Below are 27,390 nucleotides of genomic sequence, written 5' to 3' on the forward strand. Positions count from 1 at the left end.
ACAATTAGGCCCTACCAGCCAAATGGCCTGGGAAAATAGAATAGCCCTTGACATGATATTAGCTAAAAAAAAGGTGGGGTTTGTGTCATGATTGAAGTCCAATATTGTACTTTTATTCCTAATAACACTGCCCTTGATGGAATAATAGCAAAAGCCTTACAAGGCCTTACCTCGTTATCAAATGAGTTAGCTAAAAATTCTGGAATAAATGACCCCTTTACAAGCCTCATGGAAAAATGGTTCGGGAAATGGAAAGGAATTATGACCTCAATATTCACTTCCCTTGTAATCGTTATAGGCGTGCTCATTCTTCTAGGATGCTGTATCATATCCTGTATTCATGGTTTAGTGCAAAGACTTATAGAAACAGCTCTCACCAAAACCTCCCTAGTTCACCCTCACCTTATTCAGATAAACTCTTCCTTCTAGATGCCCAAGAAGAACAACAGAGCTGAGATATGCTGCGGTTTTTTGAAGAGGAAAAACTATAAAATCAAGAGGGGGAAATTGTCAGAGATGATAAATTCCTCTTCAAAGGTTTTAATTCCCTGTTCTTCCGGTTCTTTGTTTCTCTAGTTTCTATAGTTGCCTGTGCTGTAAACAACCCTTCCCACCCTTGCCACATCTTGACATGCCCTGACAAGCCTAGACATGCCTTGTGCCGTAAGGGATAGCCTTCCCCTTCCTGCCTAGATAGCTGTGTTCAATTTCAAACATTAGCCAATCAGGTCAGTTTAGATTGTGCGGTCCAACCCCAGCCAATGGAGAAAGAACACAGCAGTAGGAACCAATTGTATTAGGGATAAAAACCCCTGCCTTACCCCACTCAGTGTTCTCTTGCAGTCGTTACTGGCACAAGCTGCACCCTTCTGCAGAAGTAAATTTGCCTGGCTGAGAAAATTTCTTTTCGAGTGCTATTTCTTTTATGGCACCAAAACTTATTTCTAACTGTACATCTCTTCCACTTCTGTGTTTTGTTTTGTTTTGTTTTAATGTGATTTGGAGAGTAAAGGGCATTTGAAGAAATTCTCATGACAAAATAAGCTGAGATGTTTGCTGTGGTCTCCATACAAATTGAACTCTGAAAGTCACATGTGAGATTTAAAAATAATAATAGCAGTAGATAGTACCCAGAAAGTAGCAACCCTATGCGATCTGTGCTTCCCAGAAACCCCCAAGACAGTGCCTCTGAAACAAAAAAGGAAAATATAGAAGACCAAACTGTGGGTGGTCATATTTAAAGGGTCATAAACAATTACGGTCTCATTTGTAATGGAGAAAAAGTCTTTAACATAGTTTAAGAAATGTTAGACTACCAGCGTTATCCACTGACTGCCTAGACGATCAAATTGACAATTCATCAGGCTCTGCTTCATTGCATCTTTTCTTTGGTTGCCTAAAATAATTGGCTCCCAACTGGTGAAACAAAAATCACTGGCGGGGCTTCAAATCCCTTTGCACAGCACAAATCATCTGTGGATTTAGTAAATACTTCCAACATATTATATACATTACTATTTTTCATATTGGTATTAATAAGATTAATAAAATACAAATCAAATAGAAGGCATTACTAAAAGTTATTGACTACTTTTTTATGTATTTCCTCAAGCAGTGGATGCTAAATAAATCCAAATCCTATTATAAATTTATGTCTTTCATACTAAATGATATTGTTACTTTTCTCTAATTACAAAAATAATAACTTCTTATCTAACATTCACTGATCAGTTATTATGTGCCCAGTAATATGTGAAGCTCTTCACATGAAATATCTCAATTTATCCTCATCACAATTTTATAAGGTAGGCATCATCGTAACCCTCATTTTATAGATAAAGAAGCTGAGGCTCGAAGAGTTTTGGTAACACCTGCATTCAAATAGGTAACAAGAGGGAGAGCCAGGCTGTAAGAGCAGATTGACCTGTACATTAATTACACATAATATAGCCTCATGTGCTCTATCAGAAAATAGAGAAAACTGGAGAGTATAAAGTAAATATCTCTCATAATCCTGCTAATCAGACATAGGACTGGTAGATAACATGTTAGGTTGTGTCCTTCCAGTCACTTTTTAAATGTTTGTCCCCCTACTGAAGTGGTTTTAGGCAGCACATTTTGTTTTGTATTTTCACACAGCATCTACATAGACAAAAATGTTTTTCTAGGATATTATGCATTTTGCAGTGTGTGGCTGAACTGTTTTATCTGACCATTCTTGTGTACATTTAGGTAGTTTCCAGCATTCATTATCATAAATAATATTGTGTGGCAGATTACAAAACTTGCCCACATAGTATCCCCATTGTCAAGAAGTGGAGCCTATTTCTCCACTCCTCAAATCTGCGTTGGCTGTGTGACGTACTTTGGCCAACACTGCTTGTGTCCGCAAGCGTACCCACCAGAGACTTGGCGTGAGCTGCACACTGGGACTGGCTCTCTTGCTGCTCTTGGGACCCCACGATGGCCATCGTGTGAAGAAGTCCAGGCTTGCCTGCTGCCCCATCAGCCCTGCCAACAGGTTGCCAACCACCACGCCTGTGGTTAGCCTCTATCATCCAGCACCCTCCAATTCGCCATCCTCTCCCAGACACCCAGCAGGGATTGGACAAGCTGCCCAGATGAGGAGAACCACACAGCTGACCCACAGAACTGTGAACTAATTATATGGCTGCTCTAAGATTTGGGGTCGTTGGCTAACAGCAAAAGCTAATACATACTGCAGTGAATAATCATGAATATACAAGTTTATACAAGTTTAAGAGTAGAAGTTACAATAGAGAATGAGAGATGGAGTGAGATTTAAGAATGGGATGAGGTTCAGGGATGAAGGAAGAACAGAGGAGGCTCAAGGAGAAGAAGAGGACAGGAATGGGATAGAATCCTAGATGAGAAGAGAGTTTAGGATGGAGATGGCAGGCTCCAGAATCAGTGAGGATATCTATGTGCATTTACTTGATAATTTTCAAAATCTGAACGTTTATTGATTTGTTTATTAAGCTGCATCAAAATGTCATTTGCAGAGAGTGTATATTCCCCATATTCTCATCCAAAACATTGATCATTCTTTTTCCTCCTTGCCAGTGTGATAAGTGAGAATGATATCTGCATGTCTGAGTTTTGCACTCTGCAATTAATAGTGGCATTGAATTTGTTTCCACGTGGTTACCGTCCTTTTGTTCTCCTGTTTGTGTTTCGCCCATTTTGCCAAATTTTTTCATGCCTTTTCCAAGTCAATTTCCAACCCACCCCTGGTGCCAGGCAACTATTGTTGTGCGTTTTTCTGTCATTACAGATTAAAATTGTCTAAGCTATTTAAAAATATTCCATTTTTTTGCACATCCACTTATTTTATGGTTAATGTTTTTTCTAGCTTTTTTAAGTTTTATTTTTTAATTGACGTATACTAATTGTACCTATTCATAGGGTATATAGTGATGTTTTGATATGTATATAATGCATAATGATCAGATCAGAGTAATTAGCATATACATCGTCTCAACCATGTGTCATTTCTTTGTGTTGGGAACATTCCATACCTCCTCCTAGCTATTGAAATTATATGATGTATCATTGTTAACTATAGTCATCCTACAGTGCTGTAGAACACTAGTGCCTATTCCTCCCGTCTTTCTTAATGTCTATGCTTTTTGATAAATAAAATGTATTTTAATCTTTCTTTTGTTAAATCGAACAAACTTTCTTTAACTGTGTTAGTTAAGACTGCCTTTCCCACACCAAATTTACATAGAGATTCACCCTATATTTTCTTCTGTTCATTTTTACATTTAACTTTTAGGGCATCTTGGATATATTTTAATATATGCTATGAAGCATCTATTGTTATTATTTCACAAGAGTTTATCAGTTATCCCATATCATCTTGTCCCACTGACCATACACTCAGACACACACACAAAAAAATACTTGGATCTGTTTCTATTATCTTTTTTGATCCTACATTGTTACAGACGTTTATCATTGCAATATCTGAATAACTGGTAGTATAAGCACACTGTCTCCCTAACCAATGCTTATTCTTTTTTTTCAATATTTTCCTGGCAGTTCTCACCCATTTATTCTTCCCAATGAACTGTAGAATCAGTTTATCAGGTTCCTTTAAAAAATACCGGCAGGGCGTGGTGGCTCATGCCTGTAATCCCTGCACTTTGGGAGGTTGAGGTAGGTGGATCACCTGAGGTCAGGAGTTCAAGACCAGCTTGGCCAACAGGATGAAACCCTGTGTCTACTGAAAATATAAAAAATTAGCTGGGAGTGGTGGCACATGCCTGTAATCCCTGCACTTTGGGAGACTGAGGCAGGTGGATCACCTGAGGTCAGGAGTTCAAGACCAGCCTGGCCAACAAAATGAAACCCCATCTCTACTAAAAATACAAAAAATTAGCTGGGCGTGGTAGCACATGCCTGTAATCCCTGCACTTTGGGAAGCTGAGGTGGGTGGATCACCTGAGGTCAGGAGTTTTGAGACCAGCCTGGCCAACAGGATGAAACCCCGTCTCTACTAAAAATACAAAAAATTAGCTGGGTGTGGTGGTGCACACTTGTAATCCCAGCTACTCAGGAGGCTGAGGCAGGAGAATCACTTGAACCTGGGAGGCGGAGGTTGTAGTGAATCAAGATCGCGCCACTGCACTCCAGCCTGGGCAACAAGAGCAAAACTCCATCTCAAAAACAAAAACAAACAAACAAACAAAAAAAACTTGGTAAATTTGTTTAAGTTCCTTGTAGATTCTGGATATTAGACCTTTGTCAGATGGGTAGATTGGAAATTTTTTCTCCCGTTCTGCAGGGACATGGATGAAGCTGGAAACCATCATTCTCAGCAAACTAACACAGGAACAGAAAACCAAACACCACATGTTCTCACTCATAAGTGGGAGTTGAACAATGAGAACACATGGACACAGGGAGGAGAACATCACCTACCGGGCCTGGCAGGGGGTGGAGGCTAAAGGGAGGGAGAGCATTAGGACAAATACCTAATGCATGTGGGGCTTAAAACCTAGATGACGGGTTGATAGGTACAGCAAACCACCATGGCCCATGTATACCTATGTAACAAACCTGCACGTTCAGCACATGTATCTCAGAACTTAAAGTAAAATTTAAAAAGAGATATAATTGTCATAAATGCAAAAATGAACATATAAAAAAATACTTGGGAGCCATAATTTTTAATCATTATTTACATTTTTATTTCTTTAAGTCTTATTTGTCCAAGTAGACTGTAGGCTTCCTAAGGACAATAATCATATATTGGAATAGAAGTCTTTGTCATCTCCACAATGCCTGGCACATAGATGATGCCTAGTGAATGTGTGTTGACATAGCAACCACTCCCTGGAAATCTATGTCACCAGACGCTTTTTAAAAATAAATATGTTTAAACTATCTATGAAAAGAAAGAAATAGCAGTGTATATATACTACACATCTAATTTCAACAAACCTGGTGAAATATTTTAAAAATTTAAATGTGCATCAATATTTAAATGATTCTACATAAAATAAATTAACAGATCAAATTTGAAGTTTAATGCCAAAAAAACTGTCCAATGTCTTTTTTTGTACTTGGCTTTGATTGTTATGTTGAATATTGCTAAGTTAGGTAAGCCATGACTTGGACTTTGCATTATGTTACATTTTGTGTGTATGCTTGTGATGAAACTTAGTTAGATTGACTTCTGTTATAAGAATGTCTCCATATACAAAATTTTAAAACAAAATCTTAAGAAAGGTAAGCTAAATCTATATGGCTGATTCACAGTCCTGACTTTTTAATTTTGACTACATTCATTTGTTAGAGAATTCCATAAGGGTAGAGCTGAAAGTGCCCTACAGAGCCAATTCCTTCATTTAACTGACCAGGAAACTGAGACCTAGAAAAGTAAGGTCAAGGCCATATAGTTAGTTGATGGCAGAGCTGGAACTAGAATCAACTCTTTTCCTTCTCACACTAGTAATGAGATTCCAAACTTGTTGCCCTTCTCTCAAGATCAAATTAATTTAAAGTTACTTTTTTAGAAGCAGGCTTTGTAAAATTTTTGCCCGTGTTTTTTGGAGAAGGTTGTCATTAGATCAAACTAATTAACAACAAGGGCCCTAAAACTCTAAAAAGATACGTGTTTGCAAAAAGCTAAATCTGCTTTTTTAGAAAGATCAAGATCACTTTCAATACAAAATGGCAGCTCAATAAAGCCATTGACAAAATACAGAATGGGCATAAAAGTCAAAAGAGGCAGAGAAAAATGTGGCAGTACATGCCAAAGGAGAAGTGACTTTCAATAGACACTATAAATGGAGAAATCCATCAAGCTGACAGAGAGGGTGGAGCTGGAAGACAGCAGGAGGCACATCGGGTGGTACTGAGGGAGAAAGGAGGAAGCACAAAAAACATTTTGAACAGCTCTCCACTTCACAGGATTTCACAAGCCACTTCAACTACTGAGATATATTGAGGAGGTTCCCATCTGGTGAAGAAGACAGCTCTATGACCTAGAGTGTAAATAATGCAAACAGAAGGAAAATGCCCCCAATCAAAGGCAATGCAGCCAGAAGGCTGTCTGACCACAGACCATTCATTGACTCCCGTCAGGTAAAGGTGAGTTACGAAAGATGAATGTCAGGTAGGCAACCCATAGCTCTTTAAATTTAGTCCAGCAAGAGAGAAGTTTATAGATCCAGGCATTATGTGTCAAGCAAAAGGGAAATACTTATGTTCAGTCTCCTTTTAGAGAAATAAATACCAACAAGAGTGCAAAATAGAGAGTCAGAGCCCACCCATAAAGATAAAGTTCTAGGAAGCTCCAGAAACCTTACGTACACTAACAGTTTTCTAACACTTGTAGTTGTAAATAAAATGAAGCTTAGCTTATTTCACCATCATCTTTTTACAGGTTGGGGTAAAAAGAGTATTTCTCATAGGGACAAAAATAATAAACATGGAAGTTGTTCCCTGGGGACCAGGCTTCTCTGGCACATCTGAATTATTTAGCTTGAAGTATTACAATGAATGTATTTATAAAAAGCAAGGCAAATTTCAAGTGGATTGTAGATTTAAATGTGAAAGGCAAAAGAATAAAGCTTCTATTGAATAACAGGGAAATATCTTCACAGCTTTTGGGGTAGACAAATATTTCTCTAGCAGGACATGCAAAGAACAGTGACCATAAAGGAAAGTGATAATTTGAACTATGTTAAAATTAAGAACTTCTGATGAACAAAAGGCACCATTGGGGAGAGATTGAAAAAGCAAGCCACAGAATGGGGAAGACATTTGTGATACATATATCCAACAAAAGTTCTGTTGAATATATAGAGAACTCCCGTGGAATATATATATATATTCTGTTGAATATATATATATATATATATATTCTGTTGAATATATATATATATATATATATTCTGTTGAATATATATATATATATATTCTGTTGAATATATATATATATTCTGTTGAATATATATATATATATTCTGTTGAAAATCTATATATATATTCTGTTGAAAATATATATATATATATTCTGTTGAAAATATATATATATATATATATTCTGTTGAAAATATATATATATATATATTCTGTTGAAAAAATATATATATATATTCTGTTGAAAAAATATATATATATATTCTGTTGAATATATATATATATTCTGTTGAATATATATATATATATTCTGTTGAATATATAGAGAACTCCTGTGGAATATATATATATATATTCTGTTGAATATATAGAGAACTCCTGGGAATATATATATATATATATATATATATATATTCTGTTGAATATATAAAGAACTCCCAGAATATATAAGGAACTCCTACAAATCAATTAAAAAAGACAGATAAGCTAATTAAAAAATGGTGGTAGAAGACTTGAACAGATGCTTCATCAGAGAGGATATCAACATGACCAATAAACATATGAAAAAAATGTATGGCAAGGAAATGCAAATTAAAACTCCAACGAGAGGAAAAAAAAAAAGGAAACTCCAATGAGATTCCACCAAACACACACCAGAATGGCCAACATGAAAAAAACTGTTGGTAAAGATGTAAAGTCACTGGGACACTAATACCCTGCTGGTCAGAATGGCAACTGGAGCAATTGCTTTGGAAACTTCTGACAGTAGCTACTAAACTTGAATACAAGAATATCCTATGATTCAGCAAGTCAACTCCTGGATTTACATTACAAATATGCACCAAAAGAATGTATCTCCAAGAAAGCTCAGAGAAGCATTCATTGAGCAAATAATAAATATAATTATATTCACTATAATTACCTAAACATTATAAATATAAATATTACGTTGTTTTCATTATCGCCCCAAAATGAAAAAAAACTCCATACATTCATCAACAACAGAATGGATAAATAAACTGTGCTATATTCATGTAATGGAATACTACATTGTGATGAAAAGGAACAAACTACTGTTACTATGACACGGGGGGATCTCTCAAACGTGACATTGGACAAAAGAGACCAGGCACAGAATAGTACACATTATACAATTCCATTTATATGAAGTTCAAAAACAGGTAAAACTTACTCCTATGGTGCTAGAAATAAGGATGGTAGTGTCATTTTGGGGATGGGTGGGGGTTGAATTGGAGGGGCACACGCAGGGTTCTTGGGGTACTGATAATATTCTATCTTCTAATCTGGGATGGATTACACAGGAATGTTCACTTTGTGAAAATTCACTGAGCTGTGTGTTTAGTATTTGTGTACTTTTCTATAGTATATACCTCAATTAAAAATCTACCTAAAATTGGTGCACAACAATGTGAATGTACTTAACACTATTGAACTATAGTCTTAAAACTGTTAAAATGATCAATTGTATGTTACATGTATTTTATCAAAATTATTTAAAAATTTTTAAAAGAATGAACCAACTTCACTGATATCTTGATTCGACTTCTGGCCTCCAGGGTCATGAGATGCCGCCATATTTACTTCCAGTGAGTTCCCAAATCAGTATTTTTTAGGCTCAACTTAGATCCTTTTGTATGTAACATCTGCCACCAAAAGTAAATATTTTCTAACTGGAAAAAAATAAATTTAAATAAAGGAGTTTCCCTCCATACTCTAGTGCTAATAGGAAAAAATATGGCAGTCCATCAGAGCTCACCAAGCTCGGTGATTGGATCAACTCTGCCAGAGTGTGAAATCAAGCAAGTAGACTTAAAATCTCAGCTTCTCCCTCCCTCTGTGCCTACAGGCCCCTGGAGGGAAGTTCAGCTGGACGAAGTTCACAGGCCTGGGGATGCCTACTGAGACAAAGCCCTTGCCAGCTGTTGTTTTCCTCACCCTCATAGTGTAGGAACTGAAGCCAGGGCTGACCTCAGCAGCTGTCCCCACAGATCATGTCTAGAGCACACTAAAGGGTTGGACCAACCCCAGATCACAGACAGCTCCACAAGGTCACAGTTCCAGCCCTGCTACTGACCTCGCCAGCAGCATTCTTTAGAGCACTCAGCATTGTTTGCAAGAAGTTTGTCTAAAATTTGTCGTGTAACCATGCTCATCAAACATCTCGTCCATCCATCCATCCACGCATTTATTCACCCAACAAATATTTGTTGAGTATATGTTTGAGGCCCTCTCCTTGGTTCTGCCAGAGAAAGCTCTAGCCTCCACGAGACTGTCTTATATTTTTAGAGGTGTCAAAGCTTCAATCTGAAGGACAATATAAGATATGGATATCCTCTGGACGGAATTGACAGGACACATACAAAAAATAGACTTCTGTACCTTTCCCTTGGATGTTCCATCCTCCTCCCTAACCACTGCTTGTGTCTGCTTTCAGCATGTGAAGTAGGCAGGAGGAGCAGAGAGCAGAGGAGGCTTAATTTCAGCCCTCATTTGGATCAGTGGGTGCAGTAAAACCTGTCCTCTTACTTAGGATAATAGGCACTCTTGGGATTCACTGTATGTAAGTGACCTCCAAACCAGCTGTTTTCTGGGAAAGAAACTATGGCTGACACTCCTTCATCCCCCTTCTTTGGAGCAGAATCCTGATTTTGTGAAGCTATCTATCCTCCTATCTGCCTGTGTGTCAGGGAAGACCCCAGCTCAGAGGGCTGATCCTGAGAGGTCTAAGCCGATGGTGGCTTTCTCCTCTCCCTCTGCCAGTGGCTGGTCTAGGCGTGGGTCCATGATGAGCAAACTCCAGCCTGACGCCTGAGAGGAGTGCTGCTGGGGGCTTCTGGGAACGTTTACTGTCTCAGACAGCTTGTTTGTGGCTCCATGATGCCTGGGTTGCTGCAGCCCAACTTACCACCAGCCTGGTATAAAGCCCTCACAGGGGTGGCTGGGCAGGAAGAACCTGGTCCGTTCTGACATAATCGAACCACTGAATGAACCAAATCCAGAGACCCACCCGAGCCTCTTGTGATGGGAGAGAACCCATTTCCTTATTAGATAAACCTATTTGAGACAGAGTTTTCTCAAGGCATGTCAACTGACACAGAGACTCTACAAGCAAGATTAGAAATACCCTTGTAATTAATTGTTCAGTGAAATCAAGCCAAGAAGGGAGACGGAGGTTCCATAAAATCTGGTTTGAGTCACTGGTCCACTAGCTTTCCTGTTTGCACCAAGCATCAACAGGGGGAATGAATGCCAGATACATTGGAACACAACATGTCTGTTTAAAAAGGGGCCACAGAATACATACACTAATAAACCTGGATTAAATTGGTCACTGTTTAAATGATTTTCTCTTCCTGGATCTTTTTCTGCTCAAGAATCAAATTTCTCAACTTGCTATCCCTCCTTTAAAGCCCCTTTAAAGAAAATGGAAATGATTCTTAACAGCTGTTGGAGGTAGAACACATGCCACATGCATCCAGGGAAGCATTCTGCCCTCATCCCAACCTCAGCCAGAGAAACAGCTACGAGGAATTCTCCCCTAGCCTTAGCTTCTGACATTCTGACTCAGCAAGGCTTGTCTGGGGGCCTGGAATCTATATTTTTAACAAGTTCCCAGGTAATACTGAGGTGGGTAATCCAGGGACCTTGCTTTGGGGAACGTTGATCTGACGCACCCAGCACCAGTACTAGCTTTCTCCAGAGTGGCCTGTGGCAGAGGAAAGAAGGAGCACTAAAGTCATGGTCTGCTGGCCCTGAGCCTCTGCATCTCAGTTTCTTCACATGGAAAATAGGACTAACAACACTCAGTCCCCCTTGCTGTCATGAGGATGGAGCACTCAAGGAGAACTGCACAATGCGGCTCAGCCTCACGCTTTGTTTGCTGATCAGTTTTGATTTTGCAGGGCTCCTCAGGACCACAGCCCTGTCCCTTCTTCCAGTCTATATCAGCATCTGATCTCTCAGGGTGGGTCCAGGTCTTCTTTAATAAATCCATCCAGCTGAGCTTTCCATCCACTAGCAAGAAGAGACGCTCCCTCCTGCTCACCTTCTGTTTGGTGCCTACCTGCAAGTCCTCCCGGGTCAGTTAAAGCTGCCCTATGTTTATGAACATTGCTCCCTGGAAGCCAAAGTTTCACAATAATTAAAGTTAGGAAAGGGGACTCTCCTATTTAAGGACTAGCATGCCAGCCTCTTCCCCCTTCATAGGAAAGAAGAAGGAAAGGAAGGGAATTGGCAAAAATCAACCTCCAGCTGACTCCCAGGCAATCCATTTATCCAACAGAGATTTATCTAACACTTATGCACCAGACACTGGCAAGCACTGAGTTTGTCCCTGGCCCATGTCACCTTCACCATCCTTTATCTTGTAGGAACACATTGAGAGCCAGAGTCTGCAAGAGAATGAGGCAACAGTTGACTTTTCTTCAACCTGAATTTCACCTCCTCCTCCCTTCCTGTGATCCTCTCTTCTCCAGCTTCCAGGCACCAGGTGAGTGCCCTGGTGCTGTCTCTGGTTGCACAGAGGCCAGTTTGGGACTTTACTCTGTCTTGCCCTTCCTCGAGGGACCTGTGCCATGGGGGCACACTCAGGGTTAGGGATAGCCGCCCAGTCTTCCCAGCCCCAGCACCCTGTGCTTTGCAATCTGTGGTGAGATCCACCAAGGAATGTGCTGCTGAAAGAGCTGAAGACAGAACTCATTTGAAGCTTGCAAATGCCTTAGTCTTTAAAGAATTCACTAGAGCCAATGCAAGGCTGTCCCTATCCAGCCTGTGTGCTCCATCCTGGTCTCATGAGTAGACTTGGGGACAGTATCATGGGTTTGCACAAACATCCTTCTCCTCATCTCATCTGTCATGATGCTCAAGGCAGATGGGGGAAAGAAGAGACCCCTGTGTGTGGCCCCAGTTGATGCTGCTTGGCCTGCATTTCTCTGTAGTCTCCAAGACAGGAAGGAAAATAAGTTTTGTCCTAGTGAAAATTCTCTATGTAGAGAGAATCCCGACATTGCTCCTAGCCCCCTCCTCCCCAGGCAACCTATGTTCTCAGCCTGTCTGGGACAGCATGATCCCCTATCCCTGTAATCTCCCTGGTGCCCTTCCTGTTCCTCTTTGATATCTTCAGGTTTTGGTCATGTTCAAAACTGGATATTGTGGATACATAGGGTCTAATTCATGCCCAAAGGAACAGGATGACTTCCAACCAATGGCTTGTCACAATACGCTTCTTCTAATATGTCTTGGGATTCAGCTGATCTGTGAACACAGAGCCCAATTAAAACCCTCTGTAGCTGCAGCAAACATGCCAGGAAAGGAGCTAGTCACGGATCCTGGAGCTCTGGGGAATTTCTTCTAGATACAGAGCTTTGGGGAGCAGGCTAGAGGAAGCCACTGAGGCCCACACACAGCCTCTGCTCTTGGGAGAGCCCTGAAGGGCCATGAGATACACTCAAGGAGATGATACCATGGTCACGCAAGGCTCCAGCCCAGGCTGACCCCCATGGCTTCTTTGGCACACTCCATTCCCAGCCACATCAGGGCAGTCCCCATCCTCAGAGAAGGCTACACAACTTGACACTTTCTGTGCCTGGGTCTGTGCTAGCCCTTTAGCCTGGGGTACCACCCACTCCACCCTCCAATGATTAAACCCCTCTTTCCCTTCAAGGTACTGTAAACCCTCCTTTTCTGATGCCCCTGGGGCTCCTCCCATTGCAGTCCTATGGCATGTTACTTGCGTGTTGCTGAATAAATCCTGATCCTGGTTTGGGATTCAGTAGTAGTTTCCACGACCCTCTCTCCCAGTGAACAATTTTGCCACTCTCCTCAAGGGGAGGGAATCTTCATTTACAAATTGCCTGGCGCACAGAAGTCACGGTACTGGTTGTTTTGCATAAGAATTCCATTTAATCCTCATTGCTCACTTCATTAGGCAGGTATTGATATACCCATTTTACAGAGGAGCTTCACCAAGTAAAGGCAGAGGGCTAGAATTAAGATTTAAACTTCAGTCTGACTCCACAGCCCATGCTCTTGCAATGACCATGTTATGAATCTTATCTTAATCTTTGTTTGGTCTTATTGTCTGGCACAGTGCCTTATACGTAAACAATTCTCAATAAATATTTGCAGAGTGCAATGTGTCACCTCGGAGTGTTGAAGGTAAGCAAACCAGCGTCTCGAGTAAGTTAGACTTTGGCATAACTTTCTGAAAGGGACACTTACCCCTTAAAAGATGAATATTAAAAGAAATAATAAATGAATCTGGAATTAGTGGAAGGCAAAGATGTTTCCTGGCACCCCTCTCTGTCTTTCCTGCCACCTTTAATCTACATCAGAAAAACTGGGTCCAGCTGGTCAGAAAGCAACAGTGTTCATGGCCGTCGCAGGTGACAGTGTCCTGCCCTGCCTTTGCGGGAGCCCCGCCTGGGGTTACGTCTGACATCTCCTTCTTCAGGATTCTCCACTGAGTGTGTTCCAGGCTCTCATTCTGTCAGAATGTAAGACCAGGATCTCCACCCCAGATGGAGACAGGTGTGCCCCCTCCCTCTGCCACCCAAAGATGCTGAGCTGCTTGCAATGGGAAGACTGAGTTCCTTCCCCCTGACCTCAGCACTGGCACACACCCAGCAGCCTCTTCCCAGAGCGCATCTCCTTCTGTGGGAGCAGGATGGCTACAGAAGGTCACCGCCTATTTGTAGCTGCTCCATTTCCAGCCAGAGATGCCTGCAGCTGCCGCTGACCACCCCGCCGACCCTGTTTCTGTATGTCATATGGTGGCTGGCAGCCGAGGGCCCTCTCCAAGTCCATCCACTTAGGATTTCCTCCTCAGTCAAACTCAGAGGCTTTGCCCAACTGCATGGGTGTCACGTGGAGTGAGCAAGTGTCACCTCCAGGCTCCCCCAAGGACTCTGCACATCCTGTAAGCATCCTCCAGCTAACCCATTGCAGAGAGTCCTTAACTCCAGTTACTTTCCCCAGAGCCGCTCTGCGGATGCAAAGGGCTGGTGCTTTCATTTGTTCATTCATTCATTCAGCCATTCCTGACGTTTACTCATTCACTGCCAATCCCACACGCCTCTATGCTGCTCTCTTCCACAAGCATTTGGCTCTTCATTTCAGAATTTCCGCTGAGTCATAGCTGGAGCAGGCAGTGAGGGTGTCCCTTCAGCTCTCTAAATTTACCTCCCTGAGCTTGGTTTCCCATAGTGGCCAGTTGACCTTGACCAGATTGACTTCAGAGAAGCCAGCTGTAATTAGGCAGAGGCAGAAAGCTCCAAGGAGGAAGGTGCCTCAGGTCAGATGCGCCCCTCTGGGCCTGTGGCCAGAGCAGTTGGCCTCAGTGTGTGTCTCCTCCCGTCCTGGCACTGCCCATGGCAGGGCTCTGAGTACATGCCTGGCCCTGCAGCCGCATGGAGGCGTGACATGTGACCATGACTTTCGGCTGGAGGTGGGGGTCATGTGCACGTGGCCTGGGGCTTAGCTCTGACCCTGCTACTCACTCAGAATTCTCCTCTGAGTTTGGAGGTCTGTGAGCAAAATGAAAAAACACAGAATTCTGTTATTCTGTTCCTCGTAGTGTAAGCATTCTTTTTCTTGGGTTCTTTTTTAGGAACAGAACAAAATTAAAAGTAAAGGGAGCCAAAAGCAGCAACACCCAGGGCTGAAGCGTAGGACTGAAGGAATGCATTTAGAAACACGTGTGACCATCGCTGCCATGGCTGTGTGACTATAGGCCAGTTGTTTAACTTCTCTGGGCTTTGTGCTGCTCATGAGACCCAAGGGCACTGTTGTAAGACATCTGTGTGCATGTGTGTGTGCGTGTGCATATTCCTTGAATGTTCTATTTTTCTGTGTCTGCTTACTCTAGCAATAGGGAGAGCACCCAAAATGCTAAATAACAGCAAATGCCACAAAATGGATGGCACGGTGGCATTGCACTCGAGGAGCCCAGGTTGCTATTATTTTCTGTTTTTCCAGAATGTTAACAGGAAACACAGAGTTCTATTGTGAGGCAAACCTTCTCCTTTTCCAATGGGGCAAATGTTCCAGGCACACACCCAGCTGAACGACATCGACCATCCTTGCCTTTGGTCATTGAGATACTGGCACCTTTTGGAAAACTTCCCAGAATTGTTTTTCTCTTGCTGCTCCACAGCGTAGGGGAAGAAGAGGTGGCTGGGTTTTGTTACTCAGCCATCAACAAAAATGAAGACACTGGGGGAGTCTTCCCAAATAAATGACTCCTGCTTTCCAGGGAGACACATTATTTGAGATAAACACACTAAATTTTGCTGGTTGACTGTCTCCATCTGAATCTATGTACCAGGAATATGACAAAGTCAAGGCAGGTGTATGTAGAATAAAAAACATAAACGGGGGATGCTGAAACGTTGGAATATGCATATTGGATATCCTGTGTTAAGTCAAGTTTGCTTCTGAACGCCAACAAGCAGGACAACAGTATGGTAAATACAGAACTTGCCAAGAAGCACAATGTGTCCCACAGATACTATTTCATTCTTCACAGACCAGTGAGTCCTCAGCTGAGGGTAGGGACAAGGAGGGCAGCACGTGACAGTCCCTTGGAAGTTTTTCAAATCCCATACACACACTCATGCTTCTCCTTCCCACCCTTCTGTAGAGATTTCAGCATGCCGCCCCCTTTGAGAAGTGCTGTGCTTTTTAGGGACATTCTCCCAAAGATAGCCTGTGGTGCTTTCATGCTATTAATGGACCAGAGCATTAAAAATGAAATTCTGCTACTTCCTGCCAATCAAATTCTTCCCCGAGCCAAAACCCCAGCCCAGGTGATGGAGTCTTAGCACAACTCTCAAGGGTCACCAGTCTTTATGAACTTGATCCTTTTCATTTAGTTAAAAGAAATCATTTAAGCTTACAGCCAACTTTAAGTCATTGATAGTCATGGGAGACCAGAAGGTTATGGATAATTGATATCCACTGATAATCCCCAAGCCTCATTTGGATCAGTAATTTCAACTCTCCCTCCCTGAAAGCTCTTATTGGAGCTGCTAATAATGCAGCTACCCTGACTGGTTTGTGTTACCTCCTATCCTTGTATCATTCCAGCTCCCAGCAGAAGCGGAAAGTATTGAAAAGGCCCATGGGCAGACAGCCAGCAAAAAGAAGCAGCTGAAACATCCCACATCAGGGAATTGCTATGTATGTAAGCCCCATTTCAAGAACAACTAATACAGAAAAATCCAAATCTTAAAACCTACAAATTAGTGCACGAGTACTACAACTGATGTGCCTTACAAACAGATTTTTACTTAATAAACAGACTCACTGTGAGATCTTTGGCCAATGGTTATTCCTTTGTATGGCTTCTTGAAATTCCCTGAGAAATTAAAGAAAGTGATGGACCCCTTTTCCAGAAAATTGTATTCACACATACAGCCATAAAATTTTGCTTATAATTGCAGGGGTTTCACAGAACTACCAAGCAGCTTATAGATATAACGCAATATATTGAACCTAATGCAAACAATAGATAGATGTAGCCAGGCATGGTGTTTCATACCTGTAGACCCAGCTAATTGGGAGGCCAAGGCAGGAGAATCACTTGAGGCCAGGAGTTCAAGACCAGCCTGGGCAAGATAGTGAGACCCCATCTCAAAAAATCAATTATTTATTAATTAAGAAAAGAAATGTAATTCCTTTCTTCTATTAGATTATGACCTATAAGAAAGAATAGTAAACACTACAAATCTGACTGTATTATGGGTTATAATGAAAGACATACAGTGCACCAATATGATGTATACATAATTTAATTATATATATTTTATCAGGCAGAGTGGACAAGCATTAACCAAACCTGTCTGAGTTACTCTCAAGACTACTACTCTAGGTGGAGCCAAGATAGCCGACTAGAAACAGCGGCAATCAAAGGCTCCTGTGAAAAAACCATAATTGGCACATGAATCCTTCATGGGCAACCAAGCTACCCAGGTTCTCTCATCAGAACTGACTAGGCACCTGACGTGATCCATGATAAGGAAGGAAGAGCAGTGGAGTATGGCAGCCACCTAAGAGCCACACGGGGCAGGGAAATTCCACCCCCAGCAAAGGGAGGCGGTGAGTGAGCGTGCTACCCAGCCGGGGAAACCGTGCTTTTTACACAGAACTGTGCAACCTACGGATCAGAAGATCCCACTGGCAAACCCATGCCACTGGGGCCTAGGGTCCCAAACTTGGAGCTTCGCAGATTCTCACAGCCCCTCAGCTGGAATCTGCTTAAGCCTGCCAAGCTTCCGGGGGGAAGGGTGACCAACACCACAGCTGCAGCTGCCTGCTGCCTAAGCCATTTGAGCTCCTTGGGGTGGAGGCAGCAGCCAGCACTGGGACTCATAACTGCCTAACACACTAAGCTCCCTGAGCGGGGGAAGGGCGGAAGCCATTTCTATAGCTCCAGGCTGCACTTTTCCCCTGCTGGAGTCAGGGAAGCTCCACGGCTTGGTCCCCAAGAGGTGTCCCCCACAGCCCAACACGCCAGCTGTGGCAGACTGTGGCCAGAGCACCTCTTCAGGCCTGACCCTGACACATCCTTCCTCACTGGGCAGGGCTTCCCTGCAGGAACCCCAACAACTCCAGCCAGAGGCTCAGGGACAGAACCGAGATCTCCCTGGGCCTGAGCCCCTAATGGGAGGGGTGGCCACACCTCCAATACCAGGAGGAAAGGAAGATTTAGGCTAAATCTTCCTTTCCTCCTGGTAGTTCTGAGGAATCTGGACAGCCCAGATGAATGGGTTTCCCCAAAGCGAAGCACACTCCCTCCACCAAGGGACAGTCAAAATGCTTCGTTAAACCAGTCCTGTTTCCAGTGCCACCCAACTGGGTGAGACCCTCCAACAGGGGTTGCCAGAGAGCCTATACAGGAGTGATACTACTGGCATCAGGTTGGTGCCCCTCAAGGTGAGAGGTCCCAGAAGAAGAAGCAGGGACCCATCTTTGCTGTTCTCCAGCCTCCTTGAGTGATATCTGTAGGCATGGGAGTGAACTAGATGAGTAGGGTCTGAAGTGAACCCCCAGCAAACAGCAGCAGCCCTATAGAAGGGGGATCTGACTATTGAAAGAAAAACAAACAAACAGAAAGCAACAACATCATCAACAACAAAAAGTCCCCACAAAAACCCCATCCAAAGATCAGCATCCTCAAAGAGCAAAACTAGACAAACATGCAGATGAGAAAGAATCAATGAAAAAACACTGAAAAACCCAAAAGGCCAGGGTGCCTCTTCTCTTTTAAATGATTGCAGTGCCTCTCCAGCAAGGGTGCAGAACTGGACAGAGGATGAGATGGACGAATTGACAAAAGTAGGCTTCAGGAGATGGGCAATGAAAAACTCTGCTGAGCTAAAGAAGCATGATCTAACCCAATGCAAAGAAGATAAGAACCTTGATAAAAGGTTAGAAGAGCTGCTAACTAGAATAATCAGTTTAGAGAGGAAGATAAATTACTTGATTGAGCTGAAAAACACATCACGAGAACTTTGTGAGACATATACAAGTATCAATAGCCAAATCAACCAAGGGGAAGAAAGGATATCAGAGTTTGAAGACCACTTTGCTGAAAGAAGGCATGCAGACAAGATTACAGAGAAAAGAATGCAAAGGAATGAACAAAGCCTCCAAGAAATATGGGACTTTGTAAAAAGACTGAACCTACAATTGACTGGAGTACCTGAAGGAGATGGGGAGAATGGAAACAAGCTGGAAAACACACTTCAGGATATTTTCCAGGAGAACTTCCCCAACCTAGCAAGACAAGCCAACATGCAAATTCAGGAAATACAGAGAACACCACAAAGATACTCCATGAGAAGACAAATTCCAAGACACATAATCATCAGATTGTCCAAGGTCAAAATGAAGGAAAAAAATGTTAAGGGCAGCCAGAGAGAAAGGACAGATGTCCTACAAAGGGAAGCCCATCAGACTAACAGCAAACCTCTCAACAGAAACTCTGCAAGCCAGAAGAGAGTGGGAGCCAAAATTCAACATCCTTAATGAAAAGAATTTTCTACTTTTTTTTTATTATTATTATACTTTAAGTTTTAGGGTACAGGTGCACAATGTGCAGGTTAGTTACATATGTATACATGTGCCATGCTGGTGTGCTGCACCCATTAACTCGCCATTTAGCATTAGGTATATCTCCTAATGCTATCCCTCCCCCCTCCCCCCACCCCACAGCAGTCCCCAGAGTGTGATGTTCCCCTTCCTGTGTCCATGTGTTCTCATTGTTCAATTCCCATCTATGAGTGAGAACATGCGGTGTTTGGTTTTTTGTTCTTGCGATAGTTTACTGAGAATGATGATTTCCAATTTCATCCATGTCCCTACAAAGGACATGAACTCATCATTTTTTTATGGCTGCATAGTATTCCATGGTGTATATGTGCCACATTTTCTTAATCCAGTCTATCATTGTTGGGCATTTGGGTTGGTTCCAAGTCTTTGCTATTGTGAATAGTGCCGCAATAAACATACGTGTGCATGTGTCTTTATAGCAGCATGATTTATAGTCCTTTGGGTATATACCCAGTAATGGGATGGCTGGGTCAAATGGTATTTCTAGTTCTAGATCTCTGAGGAATCGCCACACTGACTTCCACAATGGTTGAACTAGTTTACAGTCCCACCAACAGTGTAAAAGTGTTCCTAACGAAAAGAATTTTCAACCCAGAATTTCATATGCAGCCAAACTAAGCCTCATAAGTGAAGGAGAAATAAAATCCTTTCTAAACAAGCAAATGCTGAGGGATTTCATTACCACCAGGCCTGCCTTGTGAGAGCTCCTGAAAGAAGTACTAAATATGGAAAGGAAAAACCAGTACCAGCCACTGCAAAAACACACCAAAAAAATAAAGACCAATGACACTATGAAGAAACTGTATCAACTAGTATGCAAAATAACCAGCTAGCATCATGATGACTGGATCAAATTCACACATAACAATACTAACCTTAAATGTAAATGAGCTAAATGCCCCATTTAAAAGACACAGACTGGCAAACTGGATAAGAGTCAAGACCCATTGGTGTGCTGTATTCAGGAGACCCATCTCACATGCAGAGACACACATAGTCTCAAAATAAAGGGAAATGAAAGCAAATGAAAGCAAAAAAGGGAAGTGAAAGCATACCAAGCAAATGAAAGCAAAATAAAGCAGGGGTTGCAATCTTAGTCTCTGACAAAACAGACTTTAAACCCACAAAGATCAGAAAAGACAAAGAAGGGCATCACATAATGGTAAAGGGAACAATTCAACAAGAAGAGCCAACTATTCTAAATATATATGTACCCAATACAGGAGCACCCAGATTCATAAAACAAGTGCTTAGAGACCTACAAAAGACTTAGACTCCCACACAATAATAGTGGGAGACATTAACACCCCACTGTCAATATTAGACAGAATGAGACAGAAAATTAACAAGGATATCCAGGACTTGAACTCAGTTCTGGACCAAGCAGACCTAATAGACATCTACAGAACTCTCCACCCCAATATATATTCTTCTTAGTTCCACATGGCACTTATTCTAAAATCAACCACATAATTGGAAGTAAAACACTCCTTGAGCAAGACTCCATCTCAAAAAAAAAAAAAAGAAAAAAGAAAAAAGAAAAGAAAAACTGACCTGCAATCATAACAAACAGTCTCTCAGACCACAGTGCAATCAAATTAGGACACAGGATTAAGAAACTCACTCAAAACCACACAATTACGTGGAAATTGAACAACCTGCTCCTGAATGACTACTGGGTAAATAATGAAATTAAGGCAGAAATCAAGAAGTTCTTTGAAACCATTGAGAATGAAGAGACAACATACTAGAATCTCTGGAACACAGCTAAAGCAGTGTTGGGAGGGAAATTTATAGCACTAAATGCCCATGTTAGAAAGCCAAAAAGATCTCAAATTGACACCCTAACATCAGAATTAAAAGAGCTAGAGAGGCAAGAGCAAACTAATCCAAAAGCTAGCAGAAGACAAGAAATAACCAAGATCAGAGCAGAACTGAAGCAAATAGAGACACAAAAACACCTCCAAAAAAAATCAATGAATCCAGGAGCTGATTTTTTGACAAAATTAACAAAATAAGTAGACCACTAGTTAGACTAATAAAGAAGAAAAGAGAGAAGAATCAAATAGACACAATAAAAAATGATAAAGGAGATATCACCACTGACCCCACAGAAATACAAACTACCATCAGAAAATACTATAAACACTTCTATGCAAATAAACTAGAAAATCTAGAAAAAATTGATAAATTCCTGGACACATACACCCTTCCAAGACTAAACCAGGAAGAAGTTGAATCACTGAATATACCAATAACAAGTTCTGAAATTGAGGCAGTAATTAATAGCCTACCAACAACAACAACAAAAAAGCCCAGAACCAGACAGATCCACAGCCAAATTCTACCACAGGTACAAAGAGGAGCTGGTACCATTCCTTCTGAAACTATTCCAAACAATTCAAAAGGAGGGACTCCTCCCTAACTTATTTTATGAAACCAGTATCATCCTGATACCAAAACCAGGCAGAAACACAACAAAAAAAGAAAACTTCAGGCCAATATCCCTGCTGAACATCAATGTGAAAATCCTCAATAAAATACCGGCAAACAGAATCCAGTAGCACATCAAAAAACTTATCCACCATAATTAAATTGGCTTCATCCCCGGGATGCAAGGCTGGTTCAACACACACAAATCAGTAAATGTAATCCATCACATAAACAGAACCAATGACAAAAACTACACGATTATCTCAATAGATGCAGAAAAGGCCTTTGATAAAATTCAACATCTCTTCATGTTAAAAACTCTCAGTAAACTAGGTATTGATGGAATATATCTCAAAATAATAAGAGCTATTTATGACAAACCCACAGCAAATCTCATATTGAATGGGCAAAAGCTGGAAGCATTCCCTTTGAAAACTGGTACATGACAAGGATGCCCTCTCTCACCACTCCTGTTCAACATAGTATTGGAAGTTCTGGCTAGGGCAATCAGACAAGAGAAAGAAAGGAAGAGTATTCAAATAGGAAGAGAGGAAGTCAAATTGTCTGTGTTTGCAGGTGACATGGTTTTATATTTAGAAACCCCATCATCTCAGCCCAAAAACTCCTTAAGCTGATAAGCAACTTCAGCAAAGTCTCAGGATACAAAATTAATGTGCAAAAATCATAAGCATTCCTTTACACCAACAATAGACAAGCAGAGAGCCAAATCATGAATGAACTCCCATTCACAATCGCTACAAAGAGAATAAAATACCTAGAAATACAGCTAACAAGGCATGTGAAGGACCTCTTCAAGGAGAACTACAAACCACTGCTCAAGGAAATAAAAGAGGACGAACAAATGGGAAAACATTTCATCTTCATGGATAGGAAGAATCAGCATCATGAAAAGGGCCATACTGCCCAAGGTAATTTATAGATTCAATGCTATTCCCATCAAACTACCATTGACATTCTTCACAGCATTAGAAAAAAACAACTTTAAATATCATGTGGAATCAAAGGAGACCCTGTATAGCCAAGACAATCCTAAGCAAAAAGAACAAAGCTGGAGGCATCATGCTACCTGACTTTGAACTGCAATACAAGACCACAGTAACAAAAACAGTATGGTACTGGTACCAACAGACATATAGACAAATGGAACAGAACAGAGACCTCAGAAATAACACCACACATTTACAACCATCTGATCTTCAACAAACCAGGCAAAAACAAGCAATGGGGAAAAGATCTCCTATTCGATAAATGGTGCTGGGAAAACTGGCTAGCCATATGCAGAAAACTGAAACTGGACCTCTTCCTTACACCTTATACAAAAGTTAACTCAAGATGGATTAAAGACTTAAATGGAAAACCCAAAGCCATAAAAACCCTAGAAGAAAACCTAAGCAGTACCATTCAGGACATAGGCATGGACAAAGACTTCATGACAAAAACGCCAAAAGCAATTGCAACAAAAGCCAAAATTGACAAATGGGATCTAATTAAACTAAAGAGCTTTTGCACAGCAAAAGGAACTATAATCAGAGTGAAAAGGCAACCTACAGAATGGGAGAAAATATTTGCAATCTGCCCATCTGACAAAGGCCTAGCATTCAAAATTTACAAATAACTTAAACTTACAAGAAAAAAACAACCTCATCAAAAAGTGGGCAAAGGATATGAACAGACACTTCTCAAAAGAAGACATTTGGCTGGGTGCAGTGGCTCACACCTGTAATCCGAGCACTATGGGAGGCCGAGGTGGGTGGATCATGAGGTCAGGAGATCAAGACCATCCTGACTAACACAGTGAAACCCCGTCTCTACTAAAAATACAAAAAATTAGCTGGGCGTGGGCACCTGTAGTCCCAGCTACTTGGGAGGCTGAGGCAGGAGAATGGTGTGAACCCGGGAGGCAGAGCTTGCAGTAAGCCGAGATCGCGCCACTGCACTCCAGCCTGGCGAGCAAGACTCCATCTCAAAATAAATAAATAAATAAATAAATAAATAAATAAGACATTTATACAGCCAAAAAAAACACATGAAAAAAAAGCTTAACATCACTGATCATTAGAGAAATGCAAATCGAAACCACGATGAGATACCATCGCATGCCTGTCAGAATGGCAATTATTAAAAAGTCAAGAGACAATAGATTCTGGCGAAGCTGTGGAGAAAAGGAACGCTTTTACACTGTTGGTGGGAGTGTAAATTAGTTTAACCATTGTGGAAAACAGTATGGCGATTCCTTAAGGATCTAGAACCAGAAATACCATTTGACCCAGCAATCCCATTACTGTGTATATACCCAAAGGAATATAAATCATTCTACTATAAAGACACATGCACACGTATGTTTATTGCAGCAGTATTTACAATAGCAAAGTCATGGAACCAACCCAAATGCCCATCAATGATAGACTGGATAAAGAAAATGTGGTACATATACACCATGGAATACTTCACAGTCATGAAAAAAGGCATGAGATCATGTCCTTTGCAGGGACATGGATGAAGCTGGAAGTCATCATCCTCAGCAAACTAACACAGGAACAGAAAATCAAACACCGCATGATCTCACTCATAAATGGGAGTTGAACAGTAAGAACACATGGACACAGAGAGGGGATAATCACACACCAGGGCCTGTTAGGGGTGTGGGGAGAGGAGAGGGAACTTAGGGGATGGGTCAACAGGTACAGCAAACCACCATGGCACACATATACCTATGTAACAAACCTGTACATTCTGCACATGCATCCCAGAACTTAAAATAAATTTTAAAAAGACTATACTCTAATACTCTTATAAAACATTACTTCAAAACATACACATCTGTTATTAATATCTACCATCTATTGGGAACTTCTACATAGCTGCATATTCAGAGGGCAGAGTAAGAATCAGTTATTTCTAACAAGGACAGGGTTGTCAGGAATGACATCACAAAGAAGCTGACATTTAACTGGAGCCCTGAGTGTGATTTTTTAAATAACTCAATAGCCCGAAAGACATAACATTAATGTGTTAGGAATCACAACCCATGGAAGGTGAACCAGCAGTAAATACTGTACCTTTCCAGAATCAAGAGTCATTGGCATTTATAGAAAGGTAGGAGCACATCAAATGCATAGATAATAGGTCTATTTGAAAGCCATTTTCTCTTGCCTTTCCTCATTTCCTCATAATTTTTTCTAAAGAAATGTGTGGCCTCTACAAAATGGGCCCTTGTAAACCCCCTCTGAAAGGTCTGTTGGCTCTCCAGACCTTGGGTGGCAACAGTCTTTCCCAATAAGAGGAGACTGAAATGAACATGTGTAAACCATCAAACTCCAACCCTGGCATGGGGAGAGAGGATTGTGTTGTGCCAGAAGCAGCTGAAGTTTTACAGATAGGATTCCCAGGTCAGAAGAGCCAAAGATTTCAACTTTGCAAAAGCTGATACTAGACAAATTCAGCATTTATGGTGCTTTGAATAGAGTAGCCTTGCAAAAATTATTTCTTGAATGAATGAAAACTGGAACTGAAAAAGAATTCCAGAAGATAACAATGGAAAGTAGAATGACTTAGTCATATGTCTCTCTTTTTTTTAATTGAAAATTCATCATGAATATTTAGGCCTATTTTTTTTTTTAACATTAAATCTGCTTTAAATTAGAGCTGCTTTTTTTTTTTTTTTTTTAAATAAAATCTGAGCTAAGACTTTTGTAAAAAGGCTGGGGGCTACTCTGGTTAAAGCACAGTAGTACAGCTGGGGTGGGGGAAAGCAGGACCCATCCCTCAGCCCTCCGTCAATGTTCTCTTATCTTTAAAAACTAACCACTCCCAGCATGGCCCACAGAGCAGCAGCAGCAGCAGCATCTCCTGGGAGTGTGTGAGAAATGCAGCATCTCAGACCTCACCCCAGACCTCCTGAGTCAGAGTCTGTATTTTTGACAGATCTAGGGTGACTCAAATAAATATAAAAATTTGAAAAGCTCTGTTCTCAAGAACTTTCATCCTTGGAGATGTGCAGTGTTTATAAATGAAAAGATGAACTCTTGGTTGGGGTTATTTTCATTTTAAGATGGAAATAAATTACAGGTAAAATTATTTTCTCAGGAAGTTTATGCAAGGAGAGACCTCATTATCAAGCAGCCTCTGCCTAAGATCTGGGCAGGTCAGGTCACCTGCATTCCACTCGGGCCCTACTGACCTTCTGAGGAGCCATGACACCTTGCTTCTGGCTGTCATGTGCTGTGCTGGGCTCTGCCTTGAGAGATCCCATCCTCTTCCCTGCAATCACAGAGCCCACTTCAGAAGCAGCAGTCCCCCACCTTCCTCCAGGCCCACCTTCCTCCAGGTATAGTGGACAACCACTACAGGACCTTGACAGGATGTGCATGTCCCTGTCACCAATGAATTTCTCAATGTCTCTGGGCCATCTTTGGGACGTAGTTAGGAGGCTGGTGAGGAGGTCATACTTAATAAATCCACTCTAATAGTCCCATCTCCCTACGTGGGTGTATGCTTCTCTTACAGCATCATATTGTGAACCCAAAAGTATCTGAGACAGGTCTCAATCAATTTAGAAAGTTTATTTTGCCAAGGTTAAGGACACACCCTTCTGGTAAGGCACTGAGAGGTGAAGCCAGCTGGACTTCCTGGGTCGAGTGGGGACTTGGAGAACTTTTCTGTCTTACAAGAGGATTGTAAAATGCACCAATCAGCACTCTGTAGCTAAGATTGTAAAACGCACCAATCAGTGCTCTGTAGCTAGCAAGGGGATTGTAAAATGCACCAATCAGCGCTCTGTAAGAATGCACCAATCAGGGCTCTGTAGCTAGCAAGAGGATTGTAAAATGCACCAATCAGCGCTCTGTAAAAAACGCATCAATCAGCACTCTGTAGCTATCAAGAAGACTGTAAAATGTACCAATCAGCGTTCTGTAAAATGCACCAATCAGCAGGATTCTAAAAGTAGCCAATCACAGGGAGGATTGAAAAAAGGGCACCCTGATAGGACAAAAATGGAACCTGGGAAGGGACAAATAAAGGAATAAAAGCTGGCCACCCCAGCCAGCCATGGGAACCTGCTAGGGTCCCCTTCCACGCTGTGGAAGCTTTGTTCTTTCACTCTTCACAATAAACCTTGCTACTGCTCACTCTTGGGTTCATGCCATCTTTAAGAGCTGTAACACTCATTACGAAGGTCCGCGGCTTCATTCTTGAAGTCAGTGAGACCACGAACCCACCAGAAGGAACCAACTCTGGACACAGTACCATGACCTAGCCAAGTTGACACACAAAGTTAAGCATCACAACCACTTTGACTGAACTGTTTTTCTACACTTAGTTAAGATGCACTTTGTTCTCCCTTAAGGAAACTTGGAAAACTTGCTAGTGGTCAAGCAACAAACCATCACTCCAAGTGGTTAATCTGAT

At 41.5% G+C, this 27,390-nt stretch overlaps 1 long non-coding RNA gene across 1 annotated transcript; it reads left to right on the forward strand.

Moving 5' to 3' along the window:
- Positions 1-8,452: 8,452 nt before the first annotated feature.
- LOC129059858 (uncharacterized) lies at positions 8,453-16,727 on the forward strand. The gene is made up of 3 exons (XR_008525928.2): positions 8,453-8,576; positions 11,787-11,905; positions 16,501-16,727. It is a non-coding gene; the product is annotated as an uncharacterized LOC129059858 (long non-coding RNA).
- The last annotated feature ends 10,663 nt before the right edge of the window (positions 16,728-27,390 follow it).

This window comes from Pongo abelii, chromosome 5 (assembly GCF_028885655.2).
Source record: "Pongo abelii isolate AG06213 chromosome 5, NHGRI_mPonAbe1-v2.0_pri, whole genome shotgun sequence".
Classification (NCBI taxonomy): Eukaryota; Metazoa; Chordata; class Mammalia; order Primates; family Hominidae; genus Pongo; species Pongo abelii.